Source organism: Lathyrus oleraceus, chromosome 1 (assembly GCF_024323335.1).
Source record: "Lathyrus oleraceus cultivar Zhongwan6 chromosome 1, CAAS_Psat_ZW6_1.0, whole genome shotgun sequence".
NCBI lineage: Eukaryota > Viridiplantae > Streptophyta > Magnoliopsida > Fabales > Fabaceae > Lathyrus > Lathyrus oleraceus.
The window spans coordinates 273,971,675-273,977,084 of NC_066579.1; the positions used below are offsets into that span (position 1 = coordinate 273,971,675).

Consider the following 5,410-nt stretch of genomic DNA (forward strand, 5'->3'; position numbering starts at 1 on the left):
AAAGGATCCCCAAGTCATGTGAACATGTTGGACCAACCCTAGGGCCTTGGCTCCTTGATAAACACACTTGCTTGCTTGGTTGACTGATCTCCTGATCAGTTTGACCTAATTCTCCTGATGATCTTGCACTTGAGGCAAAAGGGACAATGCAATGCTATGCAGTGGACCATGTTAATGCTATGACCTAATATGAGAATGTATGTACAATGATAGGTGCAAATTTGAGGTGCTACAGCCAGGGCATCTACTTTACTTGCTAGTTGCTTAATTTGTTCGTTAGTGTGTACATTCTGGTTTAAGAAATCTTTATTGGTTTGCTGTTGAGAAGCTATGAAGTTCTCCATCATGATTTCCAAATTGGATTTTCTAGGAACGTTATTGTTAGTTGTAGATGGGGTCGGCTTTTGATATCCAGGAGGTATAGCTGGGGCTTGACTGGGAGCTTGTCCTGGTGCGTATAAAGCATTGTTACTCTTATATGAAAAATTAGGATGGTTCTTCCAGTTTGAGTTATAGGTATGCGAGTAAGGATTTCCTTCAGCATAGTTCACTTGCTCTGCTTGGATTCCTGTTAGGAGTTGACAATCTGTAGGAGTGTGACCTTGAATTCCACAGACTTCGCAATTTTGAGTTACGGCAACCACGGTGGCTGGAGGTGATACATTTAAATTTTCAATTTTCTGGGCAAGAGCATCCACTTTTGCATTAACATGATCAAGGCTACTTATCTCGTACATGCCAGTTTTCGTTTGAGGTTTTTCTACCATTGTTCTGTCGCTTCCCCACTAATAATGGTTTTGGGCCATGCTTTCGATAAGTTGATAAGCGTCAGCGTAAGGTTTATCCATAAGCGCACCACCGGCGGCGGCGTCTACTGTTAACCTTGTGTTGTATAAGAGACCATTATATAAGGTATGAATTACTAACCAGTCCTCTAAACCATGGTGTGGACAAAGCCTCATCATGTCTTTGTATCTTTCCCATGCTTCGAAAAGAGACTCGTTATCTTTCTGTTTAAATCCATTTATCTGGGCTCTTAACATAGCTATTTTACTTGGAGGAAAATATCGGGCAAGAAAGACTTTCTTCAACTTATTCCATGTGGTGACTAAGTTGGAAGGAAGAGACTGAAGCCATCTTCTAGCTTTATCTCTTAACGAGAAAGGAAAGAGACGAAGTCGAATTGCCTCTGAAGTGACACCATTAGCTTTAACAGTATCAGCGTATTGGACGAATACGGATAAATGAAGGTTTGGATCCTCGGTAGGATTTCCAGAAAATTGGTTCTGTTGCACTGCCTGCAACAGCGAAGGTTTAAGTTCGAAGTTGTTTGCTTCAATTGCGGGTGGAGAAATACTCGAATGCGGCTCATCTTGTGATGGAGCGGCGTAATCTCGAAGAGCACGAGCTGGTTCTGCCATCTCGGGTATCGGCGATGGAAGAAGATTTTTGAGATCAGGAATTTCGATTGGAGGAAGATTGTTTGCGGCACGATACTCCCGAATTCGTCGTAAGACTCAGAGATATCGTTCAACGTCGTTGATTCGTAAGTAGTACAGTTCGCCTTGTGAGCGAGTGTGTGGCATACAAATCAACGAAAGACAAAAGGAAAAATAAAAATTTCCTTAGTCTCTACAGCGTAACAGAAGAGTTACGATATCGACTAAATAAAAGTCCCCGGCAACGGCGCCAAAAACTTGATCGCGACTTTATGAGTCTATTGGGGTATTAACTGCAAGTGCACAGTCTAATCGCGTAGTTTTAAAAGATATCGATCCCACAGGGACTTAATGAATCGATATACCGTTTTTCTAGAGTTACTTCGTAAAGCTAAGGCGGATGATACTTTGATGATTAGGGGGAAAAGTAAAACTAAAATTGGATCTAGATTAAATATCAAATAACGCGGATATCGGTATGTAGTTCGTCGTAATTAGGGAATCAAATCTTTGTTGGCTTCTTAGTTTTAAAATAAGTCCTTTCATTAGACACTATTGATTAAAAGCCTTTTCTCAAACTCTCGCTCTGTTGAATAAACTATGATTTTGCCTTAACGTACCCTCTCACTATTTAGTTAAAACTAAAATCACTTTTTGAAAATAATAGAATCTATAGAAACTCTTTTTATTAAAATACTAACCGTTTAAACACCCTCGTCTCAAACTCTCGCTCTGTTGACTTAGATTATATGATTAAACTTAAATGCTTAACTCTCGTCCTCACATTTAACCTTTAAAAATACTTTTTGAAAATGATTAGAATTTAATTAACTCTAAAAATTGCTTTCGCCCTGATTTAAAGTTCATGTCCAATTTACACTGTCCAGTTAAAAGCTCAAACTGTTGTTCTATTGATTTTAACTTCTTTATGTCTTTTACTCTCGTACAAAAACTTTGGTATTAACTTTGTAAATTGAGACCATAAAAAGAGTGACTATATTTTTAAATAAATTTAAACCGACTCAGTTCTGATTCCTTTATTCCGCTTACTTTACATACCGATATCTAAGTTTATTTAGCCGGACATGCTAAACAAGCCTAAACAATAATTATGCTTACATACAGCCATATCAGACAAACAGTATAGATAAACAGGAGTACAGAGCATATATAAATTAAAACAATAAATTAATGAACCTGTAAAATTAATAGAAATCTTGGTTGTTCCCTAACTTCGATGCTTGAACACTCCACCACAAACTGGTTGGATTTGTTCTTCACAATCTTCGATCAGACAGGAAAATAAGAACAAAGAAGTAAAATACTATGATCTAACGTAAGGTTAGATCCAGTAAAAGTTACGCAATAGTTTCCGATGTAGAAACTACTGTGAGAAAATTAATTGAATGCCTAAAAAATTAAGCTAACAAAGAAAAAGGAAGTAAAAATGCTAAGGTAATAAACTGCTGAAAAAAATATGGAATGCTGATAAAAATATAATGCTGTAAAAATAATGCACGGCGTGGAAATCTGAAAAAAAAAGGAGAGGAGCTTCAGGGCACCACTTAAGATCTATTTATATTAATCCATCATGTAACCGTTGCACAATAATTCCTTCAGTAGGTTTCCTCGTGTGTCAACGAGTCAAGCGAAGAAAAAGGCCGAACGTGCTTCTGTTACGTGTCAAAGCCAAAAATATAGGAATGGGGGTGTGACGTCCGTCACACCCTGTGTTACGCTCGTAACACTGAGTAGAGGGGCGTGACACTCGTCACGCCTTGTGTGGTGGTCGTCACAGCATCACAGCGCATTTCCTTGTGGTTGCGGGCTGGGCTTTAGTGGAATGCTTCTTTTTGGAGAATCCTCTTTTTGCACCCCTTTTCTTTCCTTTTTACACATGCTTCAGTTTATGTTACCTGAAATAAACAGAAGGAAAATACCAAGTAATATCGAATAATATAAAATAAATCGAATCAAATAATAATATAATTTAATTAAATCGAGTCCAAAAATGTGATATTATTTCATGTTATCAAACTCCCCCATACTTAGACTTTTGTTTGTCCTCAAGCAAGATACAATGTATAAATCGGTTTATAATATTAGCCAGATGGAATTTCAAAACACACATCAATTCGTACCAGGTTGCAAGTAAATCTTGTTTGGGAATAACCTGAGTTTAGTCTTAACATCAACAACTACCGTCACAACATCAGATAACCCCACCTTATGGAAACCAGTTCGAGTCATGCTATTATAGCTAGCCTAGTTCTTTTACTCTTGTTTCACCTGTTTTCATTCTAACGAAATCACATTAAGCCCTTTATCGTTTCGCGCACATAGTGGAGTAACCGGTTAGTGATTCTGATCCCCTTTTAGCTAGAAGCTCTGGTACATAAGTTGGATAACTTCGTTATTTAGTCCATTGCAAATTGCGGGGGATCGGACCGTAGTCAGCCCTACCAAGTTCAGCACCAGATACCTGCTGAACCAACTCATAATGGATCTTTCCTATTATGCTTTTGTAGGGTCCACAACCTTTGGATTAAATGATCTGGTAAGGATCACCTAACTTAATTAGTGCATTTCCTTAAATATATATATATGTTTTTATTTTATGTTGTTTTGGGAATCATTCACTTATATTCATCGGCTCTCCACGTAGTTTGCTATTAAGATGGTGCCGACTTCTCGTATAAACTACTCGGGGTTGGTATAATAGGTACTTATCCTGATCTAACATGTTGAGGTTTTTAGAGCGTTGAGGTGGTAATAATTTTGTCTTGATTTCACTCAAGTTTTATAAAATGAGCAACATTTATACTTATCGAATGTGTTAAGTGTTAATTTTTTTTTTTTGGCTCAAGAAAATTGAGGGGAAAAGATAATACAAAATTTTCACACTAGGGACTCGACTTTAAATAAATATATTATATTTATTTATTTATTTATTTATTTATTTATTTATTTATTTATTTATTTATTTATTTATTTATTTATTTATTTATTTATTTATTTATTTATTTATTTTTTTTATTTTTTATTTTTTATTTTTTTTAAAAGGGAAATAACAATGAAAGGGAAAATAACATACTTGAAAGAGGAATGTTGGAAGTCAAATAATCATAACGGAAACAAAGTTTCCCCCCCCCCCCCCCCCCCCCCCCCCCCCCCCCCCCCCACACTTAAATGAAACATTGTCCCCAATGTTTTAAAGAAAAGCGAAAAGAAAGGAAAAATAAATAAATATGCTCAATTCTGCCTGCGTCCTCTTGTTCTCGGACCCGGTGATCGTTGACGAACTTCCAAGTCATCAAACCTGTTGAGCAAGTCAGTGAACTGCTGGTCGGTTATTGCATTCCTCGCTTCTTGTTGTTGTTGCATCTGGCGCATCAGTTGCATCACTTCGTTATTCTGCGCATGCATAACATCAATAGCATCCATGATGTCATCATTAGTTGCTGGCCTTCTTCTTCGACGACGTCGGGAGGATTGACCAATTGCATTATCGGAAGGATTAAGCGGGGCTGACTGTTGTTCAGGACCTTGATCAACTTGCTCCATTTCCTCAAACTCGTCTGGGGGCGGGTTTGCTTGTGTAGGCTCGGTAGCTTCGGGAGCATTCAGATCGTAGATGAATCGGTTGGGGTTGGTGACATCTGTGAGGGCAATGTTGGGCAAAACAACGCTTCGGACTTCTTGGTTATTCACCATAAGATAATACCTTCCGCCTACCCTATTTTTGATTAAGCGGCTGGAGCGACAATAGCTTATATCCATAAGTAGGGGTGGCAGAGATTGTAAATTATGAAGTCGGTCCCCTAGATTCAGACCAAGTGCTATGGTGGTAATTAATCCTCCAATCACAAAGGGTTGGCGGCCTCTAGCACATAGGGTGCGAATATGGTGAAATAAGAAAGAAGCGGCGTTTACCTTTGTATCCATTTCAAAGATGCAGTGGAGGAAGAATA

General features: G+C 38.0%; 1 non-coding gene across 1 annotated transcript; it reads left to right on the plus strand.

Annotated features, from left to right (window-relative positions):
* The first annotated feature begins 936 nt into the window (after positions 1-936).
* LOC127116135 (small nucleolar RNA R71) lies at positions 937-1,043 on the plus strand. Its single transcript, XR_007801116.1, has one exon. It is a non-coding gene; the product is annotated as a small nucleolar RNA R71 (small nucleolar RNA).
* Positions 1,044-5,410: the final 4,367 nt, after the last annotated feature.